Source organism: Schistocerca gregaria, chromosome 4, assembly GCF_023897955.1.
Source record: "Schistocerca gregaria isolate iqSchGreg1 chromosome 4, iqSchGreg1.2, whole genome shotgun sequence".
NCBI classification, from domain to species: domain Eukaryota; kingdom Metazoa; phylum Arthropoda; class Insecta; order Orthoptera; family Acrididae; genus Schistocerca; species Schistocerca gregaria.
In genome coordinates, this window is record NC_064923.1 from 27,053,174 (window position 1) to 27,076,203 (window position 23,030).

A 23,030-nucleotide genomic window follows, 5' to 3' on the forward strand; every position below is an offset into this window, starting at 1 on the left:
CACGAATTTTGGACATCAGTTGCGCGTCGTGGCCTTATAGCAAACAGTATCTGGGATGACGAACAATTAGCGAGAGGCGTTTTATTAAGAATTACTCTCAGATGTGATTGAGGCGAATGGCGCAGATTAAGCATTTGCCAAAGCGGTACAGCATAAGGTAGGACGGGGCAGTCTGATATACATTTTATAGATATATTTCTCACATATCTCAGAGCCTTTCGCGGTCGTCGTCGTCGTCGTCGCCGTCGCCGCCGCCCGCGCCGCCGCCACTTCTGCAGAAGTAGCAAATGGCCATCGTAGCAAATGCGGCGAGGGACGCCCTGCCTTACATTTCCGAATGCACAAAGTGTGTGGTCTAGTTTCCCAGTCTATATTTGGTAGGTCTCGTAGCAGGTTGAATGTATCAAATGGGTGGGAAAGAGCAGGGGGCAACGTCTGTGTAGAACGAAAACACAACTCCTCAGTGGTGTGAGCGTTTTGAGATGAGTCGTATATAAGTTCCACTTGTTTCTCAGTGACCGTGTGGCCTAATGGATAGGGCGTCGGACTTCGTATCAGAAGATTGCGTGTTTGATTCCTCTCACGGTCGTGTTTTTCCAGATCTGAAAAAGAAACATACCGTTTTAGTGTAGCACTTGAGCAGTACGAAACCGTGTGAATGTTGCTGTTGACCATTTTCTGCTTGGAGATGCTCTTGAGCTTGAAACACGCACAACAAGACCGGTGTTAACTAGCGAAATGGTTTGCATATTGCCGTCGCCGCGTGTTTTTGACTGGCACTTGCACATCTAAAATAACGTCGGAAAGTTACCCGTTCGGCTTATGAGTCACATCAAGTATGTGTGTTAATTTTGACGAAACTAGCTCTGCAGGTTGTCATGCAATTCTGTTACCTCTCAGAAATGATTATGAAACAAAAGTGAACTACGTAACGAGTGTGACGTTAGGAAAACATTAGGCAACATGGAGAGGTTCTGTATGGGACCAATCAACCCAAACGAGTACTGTGTGACGTGCTAACCGGCACGTATTCACCGAGGCAGCGCGGGTAGCTCAGTCGGTAGAGCATAAAGCTCTTAATCCCAGGGTCGTGGGTTCGAGCCCCACGCTGGGCGGAACGGAATTTTGTTTCTCTGCAGATGTAAATTACCGTTTTTCTGGTTAACGTGATGTAATGGAAATAGCAACTTTAGACTTAGCCTACGTCTCCGTCAGTCGCGAGGAAACTGTATTTGAAGGTGAAGGTGATTTTGTAGACATGTGTGAAAGACATGTTCTGAAATGCAAGTGGTGTTATTTGGAGAACACTTCGTTTACGTGTCAGATGTGTAGCCAAGCAGTAATGGGTCGCCATAGCTGCAAATATTAGACGGTAATATGAAGTGTTGTCAGCTGAAGTCTGATGATCCAGACGACAGTAAGGATGAAGTACTCAAAAGTACCGCTTGGCCGCGCCTCTTTATCTCAGTGGCAGTTCCGCTTCAGACGCCGTGCAGTGTGGACGTGCCTAGTTTTCCGCTCCGCCATAGCGTTACGTATAGTGGGATATCGTTTGTTTTCGTGTAGTGTTGTACCTTCTGTAAGTTTTTCTCCGTCGTTGTTTCGTTCCTTGTGTTACTTTCTGTGTGTATTTCAGTGTTTTTTGTGTAGCGGTTTAGACCGCGTAGTTTTTGAAAATGTCGTCTCAGGTTATTCCTCGTCAGGCTACAGTTAGTTTGGCTTTCGACAAGTCCACCCGTCATGTGCAACCTAGTTCCCTTGAGATTCATGATTGGTTAGTAGATACCTTTGGCATTAATTCGGATCAGATGCACACTGCATATTTTGATATAGAACTCTATGTTTTCTTTGTTAAATTTATGGGCCCCCTTCAGTTGGTAAAATTATTTCCAAATTTGGTCATCAGGTTCTCTTTCGGCATCGGGATGATTCTGTCAGTACCGTACTGCTTTCAAATGCTTCCATTACGTACACCAGTGTTCGTGTTTACAACCTTCCGCCGGAGGTGGATAATGTGTATCTTAAGGAAGGTTTACTCAAGTATAGTGATGTTAAGAGTATTCGCCTTGAACGCTGGTCCAGTCAACATCGCCTGCAGTGTTACAGTGGCATTCGTTCCGTCGAAATGCACGTGAAGCAGAATATTCCCTCGCACCTGCAGATCGGTGGATATCGTGTCCATGTAACATATAGTGGTCAGGTTGGCACCTGTTTTTTGTGTAATGAGAGTGGCCACGTGCGTACCAACTGTCCGCGGAGGGTTTTTGTGTTAAAAAATTCTCTCGAACAGCGTCGCAAGTTAACGGTCGCTGACCTCGTTGCAGGTGGTTCTGCTCTTGGTGTCGAACAGTCCAGTGGTAGTAGCGCCCAGCCGCAGGTTGTGCACGCCCCTGACACAGAATTTCCTCCTTTGCGTGCCAAATCTGATGTTGTTCCGTCGGTTCCTCAGGTGGGTGTGCCGCTTTTTAATAATAAACGGCGTCGCGCACAAGATGGAAATAGTACGGATGAGGATCTCCCCGAGATGTCCCAATCCGAGAGACCGACATCCTCCGAGCCACAGAGTAGTGTAGATGCTCCCTGTTCTCCTGAAGTAGCTTATTCCGGTAGCGGCTGCTGACGCCCCTCCGGCTTCCGACACAGCTTCTCTCGAGTCGGCTCGTCGGTCGGGCCTGTTGGCGCCGCCTTCCGAACTGACTTCGTTGTCACAACAAGTTGAGTCGCAACAACTTCCTGCTTCGCTGCCCCACACCTCTGCCAGCGGATCTGCTCCGCTTCCTTCCAACTTAGCAGTTTCTGAGCTTCCTGCTCACGTTTCGCCTCCGTGTAGTCCATGTTTGCCGGAAGCTAATACTGGTGTAGACCAGTCCGTTTCGTCGGATGTTTCCCCCGCGACCCCGGACCCTGACTGTGGACCGGCGCGGGTGTTGTCGGATACAGAAATTGACCCTCCTACGTCATCGGCGGCTGCCGCTTCCTTGCCCGTCAGCCGACGCAAGTTGCGCGTTCAGCCGAACGTCAATGCTGTTCGTAAAAAACCGAAACGTAAGTGATCCACGGAAGGGGGTAGCAGTCCCCCTCCATCGGATGCCGCCGTCTCCCCTGCTATGGACTGTGATGTTGATGCGTCGGTGTAGGTGATTTCTTCCCTCGCTTTTCTCTCCATGGTTCAAGCATACACCTTTCTTACCTTAAATGTTAACCGTACTGAGTCCGACGTTCGCATTGCCTCTTTGCGGCAGTTTCTCTACGACTCCTGTGCGGACGTAGTATTTTTGCAGGAAGTATTGTTTTCTGATCTCTCTCTACCTGGATTTCAAACTGTTTTTAATGTCGCACCGGAGAATTCAACAGGAACTGCTCTTTTCTTTCGAGAAGGTATTCCTATTACTGACATTGAATTCCTTGACTCTGGCCGTGGGATTGGTTGTCGTCTTTTTGATCTCCACCTAGTTGTTTTGTATGCCCCCTCTGGTTCGGGTCGCACTGTGGCTCGATCACGCTTTTATAAGGAAGAGCTTATTTATCTTTTGCGCAAGAGTCCTCGGAGTCTCCTGCTCGGAGGCGATTTTAATTGTGTTTTACGCCCTGAAGACCAGTCCCCCAATTTTAATTATTGCCGAGATTTACATGACTTGGTTCGTACGATGCACCTGCGTTATGTTTGGGAACACAAATATCCAACCCTAGTGAAATTTACGTATTTTACCGCGTGCCCATGCAGTAGACTCGACAGATTCTACTTCTCAGATTTTTTATGTGATACAATTCTTTCTGTCGATGTTATTCCTACTAGTTTTTCTGACCATTGTGCTTTTACTGCAACTGTAAATCTTAGTCACCAACCAGCAAAACTTTATCGTTCCCAGTGGATGTTAAATGTTTCCCACCTTGCCGACAGTGCCATTGATGAAGTTGTAAGTGCCGTGTGGGAGCGATGTCTTCGCTCCGTCCCGCGTTACCCCTCCTTGCTCGTTTGGTGGACTGCGTTTGCCAAGCCCAAGATTCGTCAGACTTTGATTTTTTACTGTGCCGCAAGGGCGCGTGATTTTAAGAACACGTATGAATTTTACTACTCTGTCCTGCGTGAACTGTATGACGCGGCGGGTCCTTCTCCTCTGCGGATCCATGATGTTCGTCGTATTAAAGCCAAGCTCTTGACCCTCAAACGACGACAGTTGGATGGTCTGCGAGTAAGGTCGAAACCTCACTCTCTTGTTGAAGGTGAACTGACTTCTTTGTACCACCTGCTGCGGCATCAGACTCGACGTCGTCGCTCCTTCATCTCTTCTCTTATGGTGGATGATGGACGACAGCTTATTGCACAGGAGGAAATGACTCGTGCTCTTCATCAGTATTACGCTAGTCTCTATTCTGCCGATGATTCTGGTGCGTCACTTTCTGATGATGTCCTTGAGGATCTTCCTGCGACGATCACGCCTGACGCTCCGTCCGGTAAATCGCCGGGTCCAGACGGCCTGCCTAACGAATTTTATCTCCGTTTTTGGCCTCTTTTGGGTGGCACTTTTACGCAGATTTTAAATGAGATTGTCAGGGGGATGGATGTGCCAGCCGATTTTAAAGTAGGGAAAATTGTTTTAATTCCGAAGTCCACTGGTCGTTTATCTACTGCCAATCTTCGTCCGCAAACATTGCTGAACTTTGATTACAAGACAGCTGCTAGAGCACTCAATAGTCGATTGTCTTCACTGCTTCGGGGTGTGATTGATGCACATCAATGTTGTTTTCCTGGTAGATCTATTCTGACCCCAGTTGCCGAATATCGGGATGTTGTCTCGGTTGCGGCGGTTACAAATGTTCATTGTGCCTTTGCTTTCCTCGATATATATAATTCTTTTGATCACGTCAGACATGTGTTTTTAGATCGTGTTTTAGATACAGTAGGTTTTAACGCTTCATCACGTGCTGTTCTTGGTAATTTGTACAGGGGAATAACTGCTCGGGTGTCAGTCAATGGGCAGCTGACGCCGCCCTTTGCTATCCGCCGAGGGGTACCTCAGGGTAGTCCGCTCTCTATGTCGCTATTCATATTGTCCCTGGAACCGCTGCTTCGGACTCTTGCTTTCAAGCTTCAGGGTATGACCCTCTCTGGTGGGAAGCTCACTGTTAAGGCGTACGCGGACGATGTCGTTGTTCTCCTCCGTCAACGTGATGATATCACATTGTTGAAAGGGGCAGTCGATGCATACTGTTGTGTCTCTGGAGCGCGTCTTAATCAGGGTAAGTGTAAGTTCCTTGATATTCGAGGGTTTCGCGATGCTGATGTTCCTTGGGCCACTTTTGTCGATCGCCATACGTCATTGGGGATTACCATTGATCGGTGTCCTATAAAAATGGCAGCTCTTAATTGGAAATCTGTCACCGAGATGATACAGTTGGCTCTGATGGTCCATGAGCAACGCTCTGCTACCATTTTGCAAAAAGTCAGAATTTTAGACACGTACGTGTTATGTAAAGCCTATTATGTTGCTCAGCTGTTCCCCCTTCCCATTATTGTGGCGAAACGGTTGCGCCAATTGTCTAGCAGGTTTATACGGAAGGGTCATCTATTCAAGTTGCGTTACGAGGTTATGACGAAACCGCGTATCTCCGGAGGCTTGGGCCTCACTGACCTTACTCGCAAGGCATCTGCCTTCTACGTCCGCCTTACGACTCTAATTGTTACGCAAGAAGTGACTTCAATTACATCCAGACTTTTTACTGTTGGGCGTCCGAAGAGCCTTGCTCCACCTGTCGACGTCGGTCGCCTCAATTTTAAGTTGAAACACGTCCGGGAATTTTATATTGCGGTTAGTTACCTCGGTGACGTCTTCTTGCGACGACCGGTGCCAACGACCAAGAGCTTGATTGCCCGTTGGGAGGGGCTGGCCGGTCCCAATCCAATCGAACTGGCGTCTCCATCAGTGTCCTGGAAGAACGTCTGGAAGAATGTTAGTCTGCCGATCCACACTATGGCTGTGGCGTCCACGTGGTGTAGGGTAGTTAATGGTTTGGTCCCCACCAACGTACGACTGCACCGTATTGGTCTTTCTGACACGGACAACTGCACTCGGTGTGGTCTCCTGGACACACTTGAGCATCGATTCACCTGCAGTGGGCACCTTGCTAATTGGATTTGGCTCAGGAAACAATTGGCTTTTGTCACTAGGACTGCCGAAACCGCTTATACCATTGACATCATCGTACGGCCCGATTCTTTCTTTTATCCGCGAACGAAGCTCAATACCGTTATGTGGTTGCTTGGACACTTCGTACATTTTGTTATTAGTTGTCATGAAGAGGATGAACACCTAACGTTTCGACAGCACATTTTTACTGCTTACTGGAACCGATTGCGCATGCCAGGACTCCGTGAAGATTTTGCAAATATGCTTAGCCTGACATTTGAAAGGGAGGGTGTTGGCTAAGGTCGCCTGTGTTAGCCGATATCCTATATACTGTTTCTGGATTTGCCACCTTTCTGTAAACTACTTTTCTAAACCTGGACAGCCGGCCGCGGTGGTCTAGCGGTTAAGGCGCTCAGTCCGGAACCGCGCGACTGCTGCGGTCGCAGGTTCGAATCCTGCCTCGGGCATGGATGTGTGTGATGTCCTTAGGTTAGTTAGGTTTAAGTAGTTCTAAGTTCTAGGGGACTGATGACCACAGCAGTTAAGTCCCATAGTGCTCAGAGCCATTTGAACCATTAAACCTGGACTGACGTTTTCGTGGATAATTAGGACGAACAAGAAAAACAAACGTGAGACCAAGAACCTAGACAGTAGGGGAAAGTACGACGCCGTAGTACAGGTGCCATTCGGAGACAGGACGGTGGAGTCATCGTGGCCAGGCCTCGGGTTTCGACCCCTGCCCGCTTTGTTTCCACAGGCCTGAATCTGAGTGTCACCTCTAAATTTTAAACAATGGCATATCAAGTAATACAAAAAAAAGAAAGGAAAAATAAAATGAAACAACAAGAAAAAGATGATAAAAAAAAACAGAACACTGGTCTAGTAAACCAGGGGTCGTGAGTTCGATCCTCACAGGATTCAAACGACTTTTGGACATCAGTTGCTCGTCGTGGCCTTATAGCAAACAGTATCTGGGATGACGAACAATTAGCGAGAGGCGTTTTATTAAGAATTACTCTCAGATGTGATTAAGGCGAATGGCGCAGATAAAGCATTTGCCAAAGCGGTACAGCATAAGGTGGGACGTGTCAGTCTGAAATATATTTTATAGATGCATTTCTCACATATCTCAGAGCCTTTCGCGGTCGTCGTCGTCGTCGTCGCCGTCGCCGCCGCCCGCGCCGCCGCCACTTCTGCAGAAGTAGCAAATGGCCATCGTAGCAAATGCGGCGAGGGACGCCCTGCCTTACATTTCCGAATGCACAAAGTGTGTGGTCTAGTTTCCCAGTCTATATTTGGTAGGTCTCGTAGCAGGTTGAATGTATCAAATGGGTGGGAAAGAGCAGGGGGCAACGTCTGTGTAGAACGAAAACACAACTCCTCAGTGGTGTGAGCGTTTTGAGATGAGTCGTATATAAGTTCCACTTGTTTCTCAGTGACCGTGTGGCCTAATGGATAGGGCGTCGGACTTCGTATCAGAAGATTGCGTGTTTGATTCCTCTCACGGTCGTGTTTTTCCAGATCTGAAAAAGAAACATACCGTTTTAGTGTAGCACTTGAGCAGTACGAAACCGTGTGAATGTTGCTGTTGACCATTTTCTGCTTGGAGATGCTCTTGAGCTTGAAACACGCACAACAAGACCGGTGTTAACTAGCGAAATGGTTTGCATATTGCCGTCGCCGCGTGTTTTTGACTGGCACTTGCACATCTAAAATAACGTCGGAAAGTTACCCGTTCGGCTTATGAGTCACATCAAGTATGTGTGTTAATTTTGACGAAACTAGCTCTGCAGGTTGTCATGCAATTCTGTTACCTCTCAGAAATGATTATGAAACAAAAGTGAACTACGTAACGAGTGTGACGTTAGGAAAACATTAGGCAACATGGAGAGGTTCTGTATGGGACCAATCAACCCAAACGAGTACTGTGTGACGTGCTAACCGGCACGTATTCACCGAGGCAGCGCGGGTAGCTCAGTCGGTAGAGTATAAAGCTCTTAATCCCAGGGTCGTGGGTTCGAGCCCCACGCTGGGCGGAACGGAATTTTGTTTCTCTGCAGATGTAAATTACCGTTTTTCTGGTTAACGTGATGTAATGGAAATAGCAACTTTAGACTTAGCCTACGTCTCCGTCAGTCGCGAGGAAACTGTATTTGAAGGTGAAGGTGATTTTGTAGACATGTGTGAAAGACATGTTCTGAAATGCAAGTGGTGTTATTTGGAGAACACTTCGTTTACGTGTCAGATGTGTAGCCAAGCAGTAATGGGTCGCCATAGCTGCAAATATTAGACGGTAATATGAAGTGTTGTCAGCTGAAGTCTGATGATCCAGACGACAGTAAGGATGAAGTACTCAAAAGTACCGCTTGGCCGCGCCTCTTTATCTCAGTGGCAGTTCCGCTTCAGACGCCGTGCAGTGTGGACGTGCCTAGTTTTCCGCTCCGCCGTAGCGTTACGTATAGTGGGATATCGTTTGTTTACGTGTAGTGTTGTACCTTCTGTAAGTTTTTCTCCGTCGTTGTTTCGTTCCTTGTGTTACTTTCTGTGTGTATTTCAGTGTTTTTTGTGTAGCGGTTTAGACCGCGTAGTTTTTGAAAATGTCGTCTCAGGTTATTCCTCGTCAGGCTACAGTTAGTTTGGCTTTCGACAAGTCCACCCGTCATGTGCAACCTAGTTCCCTTGAGATTCATGATTGGTTAGTAGATACCTTTGGCATTAATTCGGATCAGATGCACACTGCATATTTTGATATAGAACTCTATGTTTTCTTTGTTAAATTTATGGGCCCCCTTCAGTTGGTAAAATTATTTCCAAATTTGGTCATCAGGTTCTCTTTCGGCATCGGGATGATTCTGTCAGTACCGTACTGCTTTCAAATGCTTCCATTACGTACACCAGTGTTCGTGTTTACAACCTTCCGCCGGAGGTGGATAATGTGTATCTTAAGGAAGGTTTACTCAAGTATAGTGATGTTAAGAGTATTCGCCTTGAACGCTGGTCCAGTCAACATCGCCTGCAGTGTTACAGTGGCATTCGTTCCGTCGAAATGCACGTGAAGCAGAATATTCCCTCGCACCTGCAGATCGGTGGATATCGTGTCCATGTAACATATAGTGGTCAGGTTGGCACCTGTTTTTTGTGTAATGAGAGTGGCCACGTGCGTACCAACTGTCCGCGGAGGGTTTTTGTGTTAAAAAATTCTCTCGAACAGCGTCGCAAGTTAACGGTCGCTGACCTCGTTGCAGGTGGTTCTGCTCTTGGTGTCGAACAGTCCAGTGGTAGTAGCGCCCAGCCGCAGGTTGTGCACGCCCCTGACACAGAATTTCCTCCTTTGCGTGCCAAATCTGATGTTGTTCCGTCGGTTCCTCAGGTGGGTGTGCCGCTTTTTAATAATAAACGGCGTCGCGCACAAGATGGAAATAGTACGGATGAGGATCTCCCCGAGATGTCCCAATCCGAGAGACCGACATCCTCCGAGCCACAGAGTAGTGTAGATGCTCCCTGTTCTCCTGAAGTAGCTTATTCCGGTAGCGGCTGCTGACGCCCCTCCGGCTTCCGACACAGCTTCTCTCGAGTCGGCTCGTCGGTCGGGCCTGTTGGCGCCGCCTTCCGAACTGACTTCGTTGTCACAACAAGTTGAGTCGCAACAACTTCCTGCTTCGCTGCCCCACACCTCTGCCAGCGGATCTGCTCCGCTTCCTTCCAACTTAGCAGTTTCTGAGCTTCCTGCTCACGTTTCGCCTCCGTGTAGTCCATGTTTGCCGGAAGCTAATACTGGTGTAGACCAGTCCGTTTCGTCGGATGTTTCCCCCGCGACCCCGGACCCTGACTGTGGACCGGCGCGGGTGTTGTCGGATACAGAAATTGACCCTCCTACGTCATCGGCGGCTGCCGCTTCCTTGCCCGTCAGCCGACGCAAGTTGCGCGTTCAGCCGAACGTCAATGCTGTTCGTAAAAAACCGAAACGTAAGTGATCCACGGAAGGGGGTAGCAGTCCCCCTCCATCGGATGCCGCCGTCTCCCCTGCTATGGACTGTGATGTTGATGCGTCGGTGTAGGTGATTTCTTCCCTCGCTTTTCTCTCCATGGTTCAAGCATACACCTTTCTTACCTTAAATGTTAACCGTACTGAGTCCGACGTTCGCATTGCCTCTTTGCGGCAGTTTCTCTACGACTCCTGTGCGGACGTAGTATTTTTGCAGGAAGTATTGTTTTCTGATCTCTCTCTACCTGGATTTCAAACTGTTTTTAATGTCGCACCGGAGAATTCAACAGGAACTGCTCTTTTCTTTCGAGAAGGTATTCCTATTACTGACATTGAATTCCTTGACTCTGGCCGTGGGATTGGTTGTCGTCTTTTTGATCTCCACCTAGTTGTTTTGTATGCCCCCTCTGGTTCGGGTCGCACTGTGGCTCGATCACGCTTTTATAAGGAAGAGCTTATTTATCTTTTGCGCAAGAGTCCTCGGAGTCTCCTGCTCGGAGGCGATTTTAATTGTGTTTTACGCCCTGAAGACCAGTCCCCCAATTTTAATTATTGCCGAGATTTACATGACTTGGTTCGTACGATGCACCTGCGTTATGTTTGGGAACACAAATATCCAACCCTAGTGAAATTTACGTATTTTACCGCGTGCCCATGCAGTAGACTCGACAGATTCTACTTCTCAGATTTTTTATGTGATACAATTCTTTCTGTCGATGTTATTCCTACTAGTTTTTCTGACCATTGTGCTTTTACTGCAACTGTAAATCTTAGTCACCAACCAGCAAAACTTTATCGTTCCCAGTGGATGTTAAATGTTTCCCACCTTGCCGACAGTGCCATTGATGAAGTTGTAAGTGCCGTGTGGGAGCGATGTCTTCGCTCCGTCCCGCGTTACCCCTCCTTGCTCGTTTGGTGGACTGCGTTTGCCAAGCCCAAGATTCGTCAGACTTTGATTTTTTACTGTGCCGCAAGGGCGCGTGATTTTAAGAACACGTATGAATTTTACTACTCTGTCCTGCGTGAACTGTATGACGCGGCGGGTCCTTCTCCTCTGCGGATCCATGATGTTCGTCGTATTAAAGCCAAGCTCTTGACCCTCAAACGACGACAGTTGGATGGTCTGCGAGTAAGGTCGAAACCTCACTCTCTTGTTGAAGGTGAACTGACTTCTTTGTACCACCTGCTGCGGCATCAGACTCGACGTCGTCGCTCCTTCATCTCTTCTCTTATGGTGGATGATGGACGACAGCTTATTGCACAGGAGGAAATGACTCGTGCTCTTCATCAGTATTACGCTAGTCTCTATTCTGCCGATGATTCTGGTGCGTCACTTTCTGATGATGTCCTTGAGGATCTTCCTGCGACGATCACGCCTGACGCTCCGTCCGGTAAATCGCCGGGTCCAGACGGCCTGCCTAACGAATTTTATCTCCGTTTTTGGCCTCTTTTGGGTGGCACTTTTACGCAGATTTTAAATGAGATTGTCAGGGGGATGGATGTGCCAGCCGATTTTAAAGTAGGGAAAATTGTTTTAATTCCGAAGTCCACTGGTCGTTTATCTACTGCCAATCTTCGTCCGCAAACATTGCTGAACTTTGATTACAAGACAGCTGCTAGAGCACTCAATAGTCGATTGTCTTCACTGCTTCGGGGTGTGATTGATGCACATCAATGTTGTTTTCCTGGTAGATCTATTCTGACCCCAGTTGCCGAATATCGGGATGTTGTCTCGGTTGCGGCGGTTACAAATGTTCATTGTGCCTTTGCTTTCCTCGATATATATAATTCTTTTGATCACGTCAGACATGTGTTTTTAGATCGTGTTTTAGATACAGTAGGTTTTAACGCTTCATCACGTGCTGTTCTTGGTAATTTGTACAGGGGAATAACTGCTCGGGTGTCAGTCAATGGGCAGCTGACGCCGCCCTTTGCTATCCGCCGAGGGGTACCTCAGGGTAGTCCGCTCTCTATGTCGCTATTCATATTGTCCCTGGAACCGCTGCTTCGGACTCTTGCTTTCAAGCTTCAGGGTATGACCCTCTCTGGTGGGAAGCTCACTGTTAAGGCGTACGCGGACGATGTCGTTGTTCTCCTCCGTCAACGTGATGATATCACATTGTTGAAAGGGGCAGTCGATGCATACTGTTGTGTCTCTGGAGCGCGTCTTAATCAGGGTAAGTGTAAGTTCCTTGATATTCGAGGGTTTCGCGATGCTGATGTTCCTTGGGCCACTTTTGTCGATCGCCATACGTCATTGGGGATTACCATTGATCGGTGTCCTATAAAAATGGCAGCTCTTAATTGGAAATCTGTCACCGAGATGATACAGTTGGCTCTGATGGTCCATGAGCAACGCTCTGCTACCATTTTGCAAAAAGTCAGAATTTTAGACACGTACGTGTTATGTAAAGCCTATTATGTTGCTCAGCTGTTCCCCCTTCCCATTATTGTGGCGAAACGGTTGCGCCAATTGTCTAGCAGGTTTATACGGAAGGGTCATCTATTCAAGTTGCGTTACGAGGTTATGACGAAACCGCGTATCTCCGGAGGCTTGGGCCTCACTGACCTTACTCGCAAGGCATCTGCCTTCTACGTCCGCCTTACGACTCTAATTGTTACGCAAGAAGTGACTTCAATTACATCCAGACTTTTTACTGTTGGGCGTCCGAAGAGCCTTGCTCCACCTGTCGACGCCGGTCGCCTCAATTTTAAGTTGAAACACGTCCGGGAATTTTATATTGCGGTTAGTTACCTCGGTGACGTCTTCTTGCGACGACCGGTGCCAACGACCAAGAGCTTGATTGCCCGTTGGGAGGGGCTGGCCGGTCCCAATCCAATCGAACTGGCGTCTCCATCAGTGTCCTGGAAGAACGTCTGGAAGAATGTTAGTCTGCCGATCCACACTATGGCTGTGGCGTCCACGTGGTGTAGGGTAGTTAATGGTTTGGTCCCCACCAACGTACGACTGCACCGTATTGGTCTTTCTGACACGGACAACTGCACTCGGTGTGGTCTCCTGGACACACTTGAGCATCGATTCACCTGCAGTGGGCACCTTGCTAATTGGATTTGGCTCAGGAAACAATTGGCTTTTGTCACTAGGACTGCCGAAACCGCTTATACCATTGACATCATCGTACGGCCCGATTCTTTCTTTTATCCGCGAACGAAGCTCAATACCGTTATGTGGTTGCTTGGACACTTCGTACATTTTGTTATTAGTTGTCATGAAGAGGATGAACACCTAACGTTTCGACAGCACATTTTTACTGCTTACTGGAACCGATTGCGCATGCCAGGACTCCGTGAAGATTTTGCAAATATGCTTAGCCTGACATTTGAAAGGGAGGGTGTTGGCTAAGGTCGCCTGTGTTAGCCGATATCCTATATACTGTTTCTGGATTTGCCACCTTTCTGTAAACTACTTTTCTAAACCTGGACAGCCGGCCGCGGTGGTCTAGCGGTTAAGGCGCTCAGTCCGGAACCGCGCGACTGCTGCGGTCGCAGGTTCGAATCCTGCCTCGGGCATGGATGTGTGTGATGTCCTTAGGTTAGTTAGGTTTAAGTAGTTCTAAGTTCTAGGGGACTGATGACCACAGCAGTTAAGTCCCATAGTGCTCAGAGCCATTTGAACCATTAAACCTGGACTGACGTTTTCGTGGATAATTAGGACGAACAAGAAAAACAAACGTGAGACCAAGAACCTAGACAGTAGGGGAAAGTACGACGCCGTAGTACAGGTGCCATTCGGAGACAGGACGGTGGAGTCATCGTGGCCAGGCCTCGGGTTTCGACCCCTGCCCGCTTTGTTTCCACAGGCCTGAATCTGAGTGTCACCTCTAAATTTTAAACAATGGCATATCAAGTAATACAAAAAAAAGAAAGGAAAAATAAAATGAAACAACAAGAAAAAGATGATAAAAAAAAAACAGAACACTGGTCTAGTAAACCAGGGGTCGTGAGTTCGATCCTCACAGGATTCAAACGACTTTTGGACATCAGTTGCTCGTCGTGGCCTTATAGCAAACAGTATCTGGGATGACGAACAATTAGCGAGAGGCGTTTTATTAAGAATTACTCTCAGATGTGATTAAGGCGAATGGCGCAGATAAAGCATTTGCCAAAGCGGTACAGCATAAGGTGGGACGTGTCAGTCTGAAATATATTTTATAGATGCATTTCTCACATATCTCAGAGCCTTTCGCGGTCGTCGTCGTCGTCGTCGTCGTCGTCGTCGTCGTCGCCGCCGCCGCCACTTCTACAGAAGTAGCAAATGGCCATCGTAGCAAATGCGGCGAGGGACGCCCTGCCTTACATTTCCGAATGCACAAAGTGTGTGGTCTAGTTTCCCAGTCTATATTTGGTAGGTCTCGTAGCAGGTTGAATGTATCAAATGGGTGGGAAAGAGCAAGGGGCAGCGGCTGTGTAGAACGAAAACACAACTCCTCAGTGGTGTGAGCGTTTTGAGATGAGTCGTATATAAGTTACACTTGTTTCTCAGTGACCGTGTGGCCTAATGGATAAGGCGTCGGTCTTGGTATCCGAAGATTGCGTGTTTGATTCCTCTCACGGTCGTGTTTTTCCAGATCTGAAAAAGAAACATACCGTTTAAGTGTAGCACTTGAGCAGTAAGAAACCGTGTGAATGTTGCTGTTGACCATTTTCTGCTTAGAGATGCTCTTGAGCTTGAAACACGCACAACAAGACCGGTGTTAACTAGCGAAATGGTTTGCATATTGCCGTCGCCGCGAGTTTTTGACTGGCACCTGCACGTCTAAAATAACATCGGAAAGTAACTCGTTCTCCTTATGAGTCACATCAAGTGTGTGTGTTAATTTTGACGAAACTAGCTCTGCAGGTTGTCATGCAATTCTGTTACCTCTCAGAAATGATTGTGCAATAAAAGTGAACTACGTGACGAGTGTGACGTTAGGAAAACATTAGGCAACATGGAGAGGTTCTGTATGGGACCAATCAACCCAAACGAGTACTGTGTGACGTGCTAACCGGCACGTATTCACCGAGGCAGCGCGGCTATCTCAGTCGGTGGAGCATGCGGCTCTTAATCTCAGGGTCGTGGGTTCGATCCCCACGCTGGGCGGAACGGAATTTTGTTACTCTGTAGATGTAAATTACCGTTCTTCTGATTAACGTGATGTAATGGAAATAGCAACTTTAAACTTTGCCTACGTCTCCGTCAGTCGCAAGGAAACTGTATTCGAAGGTGAAGGTGATTTTGTAGACATGTGTGAAAGACATGTTCTGAAATGCAAGTGGTGTTATTTGGAGAGCACTTCGTTTACGTGTCAGATGTGTAGCCAAGCAGTAATGGGTTGCCATAGCTGCAAATATTAGACGGTAATATGAAGTGTTGTCAGCTGAGGTCTGATGATCCAGACGACCGTAAGGACGAAATACTCAAAATTACCGGTAGGCCGCGCCTCTTTAGCTCAGTGGCTGAGCACTGGTCTAGTAAACCAGGGCTCGTGAGTTCGATCCTCACAGTAGGCAGACGAATTTTGGATATCAGTTGCGCGTCTTGGCCTTATAGCAAACAGTATCTGGGATGACGAACAATTAGCGAGAGGCGTTTTATTAAGAATTACTCTCAGATGTGATTAAGGCGAATGGCGCAGATAAAGCATTTGCCAAAGCGGTACAGCATAAGGTGGGATGGGACAGTCTGAAATATATTTTATAGATGTATTTCTCACATATCTCAGAGCCTTCCGCGGTTGTCGTCGTCGTCGTCGTCGTCGTCGTCGTCGCCGCCGCCACTTCTGCAGAAGTAGCAAATGGACATCGTAGCAAATGCGGCGAGGGACGCCCTGCCTTACATTTCCGAATGCACAAAGTGTGTGGTTTAGTTTCCCAGTCTATATTTGGTAGGTCTCGTAGCAGGTTGAATGTATCAAATGGGTGGGAAAGAGCAAGGGGCAGCGTCTGTGTGGAAAGAAAACACAACTCCTCAGTGGTGTGAGCGTTTTGAGATGAGTCGTATATAAGTTACACTTGTTTCTCAGTGACCGTGTGGCCTAATGGATAAGGCGTCGGACTTCGTATCCGAAGATTGCGTGTTTGATTCCCCTCACGGTCGTGTTTTTCCAGATCTGAAAAAGAAACATACCGTTTTTGTGTAGCACTTGAGCAGTACGAAACCGTGTGAATGTTGCTGTTGACCATTTTCTGCTTGGAGATGCTCTTGAACATGAAACACGCACAACAAGACCGGTGTTAACTAGCGAATCGGTTTGCATATTGCCGTCGCCGCGAGTTTTTGACTGGCACTTGCACGTCTAAAATAACATCGGAAAGTAACTCGTTCGGCTTATGAGTCACATCAAGTATGTGTGTTAATTTTGACGAAACTAGCTCTGCAGGTTGTCATGCAAATCTGTTACCTCTCAGAAATGATTATGAAATAAAAGTGAACTACGTGACGAGTGTGACGTTAGGAAAACATTAGGCAACATGGAGAGGTTCTGTATGGGACCAATCAACCCAAACGAGTACTGCGTGACGTGCGAACCGGCAGGTATTCACCGAGGCACCGCGGGTAGCTCAGTTGGTAGAGCATGAGGCTCTTAATCTCAGGGTCGTGGGTTCGAGCCCCACGCTGGGCGGAACGGAATTTTGTTCCACTGCAGATGTAAATTATCGTTTTTCTGATTAACGTGATGCAATGGAAATAGCAACTTTAAACTTTGCCTACGTCTCCGTCAGTCGCAAGGAAACTGTATTTGAAGGTGAAGGTGATTTTGTAGACATGTGTGAAAGACATGTTCTGAAACGCAAGTGGTGTTATTTGGAGAGAACATCGTTTAGGTGTCAGATGTGTAGCCAGGCAGTAATGGGTCGCTATAGCTGCAAATATTAGACGGTAATATGAAGTGTTGTCAGCTGAAGTCTGATGATCCAGACTACCGTAAGGACGAAGTACTCAAAAGTACCTGTAGTCCGCGCCTCTTTAGCTCAGTGGCAGAGCACTGGTCTAGTAAACCAGGGGTCGTGAGTTCGATCCTCACAGGAGGCAGACGAATTTTGGATATCAGTTGCGCGTCGTGGCATTATAGCAAACAGTATCTGGGATGACGAACAATTAGCGAGAGGCGTTTTATTAAGAATTACTCTCAGATGTGATTAAGGCGAATGACGCAGATAAAGCATTTGCCAAAGCGGTACAGCATAAGGTGGGACGGGACAGTCTGAAATATATTTTATAGATGTATTTCTCACATATCTCAGAGCCTTTCGTCGTCGTCGTCGTCGTCGTCGTCGTCGTCGTCGTCGCCGCCGCCACTTCTGCAGAAGTAGCAAATGGCCATCGTAGCAAATGCGGCGAGGGACGCCCTGCCTTACATTTCCGAATGCACAAAGTGTGTGGTTTAGTTTCCCAGTCTATATTTGGTAGGTCTCGTAGCAGGTTGAATGTATCAAATGGGTGGGAAAGAGCAAGGGGCAGCGTTTGTGTAGAACGAAAACACAACTCTTCAGTGGTGTGAGCGTTTTGAGATGAGTCGTATATAAGTTACACTTGTTTGTCAGTGACCGTGTGGCCTAATGGACAGCAGTCTGCCTGCAGCGGCCGTGGCGTGCGGTTGTCTGTGCGCAGCGCTGTGGCTGGCTTGTTTACTTCTGCGGGGTAAGTCGCTCGCTAGCAGCGGTTATTCTTGCGTGTGAGGAATGATGTTGATGAATCAGTGATGACACAAGCTATGAGGATAGATACTTTGAAGTTAACTTTCGATAATTCATTTGCTCGACCAACCTCTTTCGAAATCGAGGATTTCATCGAAGACGTGATGAAAATTGGAATCGATCAGATTGTTGGTATACATTTGTCGATTTTGTCTAGCATAGTTTATATCAAGATGAGAGATGCCGATTTTTGTGACAAAATAGTTGACTCCTTCAGTTCCGGTTTGAAGTTTAAGCATAGTGATGGCAATGTGGGTGTAGTTACTGTTTCCCACGCAGGGCTTGGACTTCGAACAATTCGCATTTTTGAACTACCCTTTGAGGTACCAGCCGATCAGATAAATGTTGCGATATCGCCATATGGCAAAGTTTTGAGTAACTTTGCTGAACGTTGGTCTCCGGTTCATAAATATCCGGTGTTGAATGGCGTCAGGCAGCTTAAAGTAGACTTGCAACGACACATTCCGTCGTACGTCACGGTTTGTGGGTACCGTGCAGTCGTAATGTATGATGGCCAACCTAGGACATGTGCTAGATGTAACTCGACGGGACATGTGCGTGCGGAATGTTTACAGCGTCGTGTAATTCAACTTCCAACCGGAGAAAGTGTTCGCCCTCCCGCAATGTCAACATTACCGGCATCGTACGTGTCGGTTGCTCGCGGTGAGCCGGCAATACAACCGATTCGTGATCCACCTGCGGGACCCAGTCTCGCAGTTAATGTAGCATCACCGGACACTCCAGTCACGTCCGGGATGGCTGTTTCTGAAACCCATGACACTAACAGGACCAGTGATATGGTGGTAGAACAACCCATACAGGGTGCTGAGTTAACGGAGGTGTCCCTGGCTCCTGCTACCATGTCCGAACAAGTGACTGAAACGATGCCGAACTCTGACGCAGTAATACGCGGTAATAGATCTCCGAAGAAAAATAAAAAACGGAGGATGGCTCATCAAGGTGCTGAAGATACAGCACCGAGCTTGCGGGGAAAGGCAAAATTAATCGGCCAGAATTTAAAAGAAGGACCAGCTGACGCTGTCGCCTCGACTCCGCGCTCACGTAACGCACCACGATCTGACAACTCCGTGTCGAAGCCGCCCGCGACGTCCGACAGCAGACAAGATGAGATGCCGATTCAGAACACTGAGCCACCGGATACGAATCCAACGTTTCCTGAACCAGTAGGCGCCCTTTCCTCTCCTAATTGGGCAGACGAGTGTGAAACGAATAAAGATGATGTAGAGATGCAGGAGGAGTCAACACCCGCGACTGGCTCCTTGCCCTCTCTCTCAGTAGTTGATGGAAGCAAAGACCACGTTGCCATGGCTACTCAAACGACCGAAACTGTCAGAGCCTCCAATTGACAGCTAGCTGACGTATCCTAACGTCTACTCATTTCGTACGGAACATCAATGACCACCTTGCAGGCCTACAAGATCATGACTCTCAATATCAATAAGATACGTAGCGATTTGAATCTGAAAAACTTACAAGACTTGTTATACGCAGCTGACATAGATATAGCAATGCTTCAGGAAGTGAGTGATATCGAGTTAGACCACATAGCCGGGTATAACGCGTTCATAAACCCTGGCAACGGTTTCGAACTTGGAACGGCATTACTCTTAAAAGAAGGGATCATTGCCAATTGTAAGGCAAAACTTGTGACCGGCAGAGGGATAGCAGTAACTGTCAATAACATCAGACTGATTAATATTTACGCACCTTCTGGGTCCAGTAATAGGCAACGCCGTGCAGAATTTTTCCGACACGAGATCCTTCCCCTCTTCGGGACCAACTACACTGATGTCATTTTTGGCGGAGATTTCAATTGTGTGCTTAGTCAAATAGATCAAACTCCGCACTTTAATCGGTGTGTTGAATTAGAACATATCATTCAAGAACTCTGCTTAACTGACACCTGGACGTCCACGCACGGAATGGCAGTGGGTTTTACACATTTTACCAGTCATTCGGCAAGTAGGTTAGATAGAATTTACATATCGTGTAATTTAAAGCAACACCTGCTACACACCGAAATATGGCCTACTGTATTTTCCGACCATGCTGCCTATATCTGTACCGTCAACATGAAACAACAGGAAACCTACCGGAGTCGAGGGTTATGGAAGTTCAACATTGCACATTTGCAAGATACTGCATGTCGAGAAGCCTTCCTGTCCACCTGGACGGTCTGTGAACGTAAATTCAATTCCTACAACTCCGCGATCGAGTGGTGGCTCCAATGCGCCAAACCTCAAATTAGGAAAACTTTAATGATTTACTCCCGTCAGAAAAATCAGTGGCACAAACGGTCGATGGAATTTTATTTTCAGTGTCTTCGGGAGTTACATAAATTTGACGCGACCGATATCGGCAATTTTGCACAGATCAAAAGAATTCAGGCAAAAATTTTAACGCTGCAACGGAAACAGTTGGAAGGTTTTCAAGTTCGGGCGCGAGTTCCTACCACGGTGCAAGAAAAAGAGGCTGCCATGTATCACATGTTACGTGAAAGTCGACGAGGCCGTCGGAAAATCCTTACACAGATCCGAACCAGCACCGGTGCCATAGTTACTAAACAAAGTGCAATCTTGAGTGCGATTGAAGAGTACTATCGAGACCTGATGTCCAATAAAATAACAGATGATACCGTGTTTGCGGATTTTACGACAAATTTATCACGGTGACTCGGCCCCACAGAGGCAAACAGGTTATTACAGAGGTGACAGAAGATGAATTAACAGACATTATCCTACTGAGTCCGAAAAATAAATCTCCAGGTTCGGACGGCCTACCTGCAGAAGTATATCAAACCTTCTGGCCGCAGATGAAATCGAAACTAGTTGCACTCTGTAACGAACTCATGAGCCCATGTAACGTTATTCCGCAGGAATTTCGACAGGGAATTGTTGTTTTACTGCCCAAGACCCCGTGCAGTGACAACCCAACAAACTTAAGACCTCTCACGTTGTTAAATAGTGATTATAAACTATTCGCCCGTGTCCTCAGCCAACGGCTCAAAAATGTCATGTCCACAATCACAGGACAGTATCAAACGAGTGTTGGTAGAAATAGATCTATTTACCACACGCTCACGGATTACAGAGATGTGATAGCCGTAGCGGAGGCCTGCAAATTAAAATGCGCCCTCTTAATGATAGACTTTGAAAAAGCATTCGACAGAGTGAGCCACCGATTCCTTTTCCACGTCATGCGAGAATTGGGATTTCCGCACCAGTTCACGCAAGTAATCGACAATATGATCCGTAATAGTACTTCGCGAATCCAAATTAATGGTCGCCTCAGTGGTGCGATTGATATCGCGTGTTCGGTGAGGCAAGGCTGTCCGATGTCGATGGCTCTCTTTGCCATCGCCATAGAACCTCTGCTTGCTACGCTAACTGAACGTTTGCAGGGATTGGAAATCAGTAGACAGAAGATTGTGTGCCATGCGCACGCAGATGATGTCGGCTTTCTTGTCGTGAACGCGCAAGAAGTGAGGTCCTCACTTGAAACACTTCAACGATATGCGGCGGCATCAGGGGCGAAGGTGAACTGGCAAAAATCTGGAATCATGAATGTCGGACGGGGAATACATTTCCCCAACCATGCCCGATTACGGGAACTTACCAGTATACAGTGCTTAGGACTTGAGTTTCGCCGGAAGATACAGAATACCATTGCTGTAAATTATAGAGATTTACTTCACAAGGTAAGGGCATGTGTACAACAGCATAGTATGAGGCAACTGAATGCTCTCCAAAAAGTTGAACTGGTCAACACCTATATCGTCTCGAAGATCAACTATGTAGCCAAAGTGTTGCCTCTTCCCAGTGGCATTGCGAATAGAATGCTGTCCGCTCTTGGCCATTTCGGGACCAGAGGCAATATCTTCAAAGTTAAATTTGTTACGTTGACGCTCCCTACTCGGAAGGGCGGATTAAACCTCACTGATGTTTATAAGAAGGCACAGGCGCTCTATCTAAGCAGTATGTATAAGGTGTGGACAAAATCTCCACATTGTCTCACTGCTCACCTGCTCAACGAAATATCACCGGCGGACCTCAACCCCCCGATTGATGTACATCATATTCCACACGACCTTTACCATTTAAAATACTTCCTTTTGGAATATAGTTATGCTCGACAAAGAATTCCGGAGAAGGAAATAACGGTGGTGAAGCAATTGTATAAGACTTTGATCGAGTCCACATCTCGGAATAACATCGAAGAGAAATATCCAACTGACATTTGGCGGGTCATTTGGGATAATATTCATTCACGACATTTACCGTCTCACGTGCGAGCGTCTTGGTATCTAACGGTGTACCGTAAAACAGCAACGAATGCCAGGCTCCATTCCATTAATCTGGCCGATTCACCCTTATGCAACATATGCCGGGTACAAGATAGCGAGGAACACAGATTTGTCTGCGAAACAGTGCGAGATGTTTGGACGGTCATAATACAGTTGTTGGCAAGCATCACTAGTACATGCCCTGCCACCATAACGCCAGCCGACTTCCTCACTCCGCAGGTGGTGCCTTACCCGCAGACCAAACGAAATTCAGTAAACTGGCTTAAAGGCCACACAGTTTACTATCTTTTCAATCTGAACGAAACGAGTAAAGAAGACTTTCTTCTGTATTTAATGATACAGCACCACCGACTGCAGAAGACTAACAGCTATAAAGCTAATTTTGCAAACTTTTTAAGCCACACAATCATTTCACAGCCAGTATAGGATGGAGTGCTTACAGCCATTTTCCGACATGGTGGATTCCACCCTCCAATCGGCCGCCCAGAGTGAAGACAAAAGACGTTAGTGCGGGGACGACTTTACGAGTGTGTCATCTTGATAATTCGTCGGATTCAGAAAATAACAGCTCGTTTGATGTAGCGCGTTACGTCTCATTGGCGGATGCCTTTCAGGAAACTGCATTTCCTAGTTTTTTTTTTAATTATAACAGAAGATACGATAGAGAGACCAACGGTAGAAGAATTTTAATTTATTTTGTTCATCAATTATTTACATTGATTGAGGAGCGAGATGCAATCATGCGGTGCAAAATGCACGGATTTCCCTATTCTCCTGCATAAATATGAAATGGACATAATTAATTTACACTGCGTTTAGAAGCACCATTTCGTCTTCCGATTATTTTCTGTTTTTCTGTTACCGGTGGCGGAGTCAAGCCGCAGTTTTTTTC

General features: G+C 47.1%; 3 non-coding genes across 3 annotated transcripts; all 3 read left to right on the plus strand.

Annotated features, from left to right (window-relative positions):
* The first annotated feature begins 15,555 nt into the window (after positions 1 to 15,555).
* Positions 15,556 to 15,627, plus strand: Trnat-agu (transfer RNA threonine (anticodon AGU)). Its single transcript has one exon. It is a non-coding gene; the product is annotated as a tRNA-Thr (tRNA).
* Positions 15,628 to 16,665: 1,038 nt separating this feature from the next.
* Trnak-cuu (transfer RNA lysine (anticodon CUU)) lies at positions 16,666 to 16,739 on the plus strand. The gene has a single exon. It is a non-coding gene; the product is annotated as a tRNA-Lys (tRNA).
* Positions 16,740 to 17,077: 338 nt separating this feature from the next.
* Positions 17,078 to 17,149, plus strand: Trnat-agu (transfer RNA threonine (anticodon AGU)). The gene has a single exon. It is a non-coding gene; the product is annotated as a tRNA-Thr (tRNA).
* The last annotated feature ends 5,881 nt before the right edge of the window (positions 17,150 to 23,030 follow it).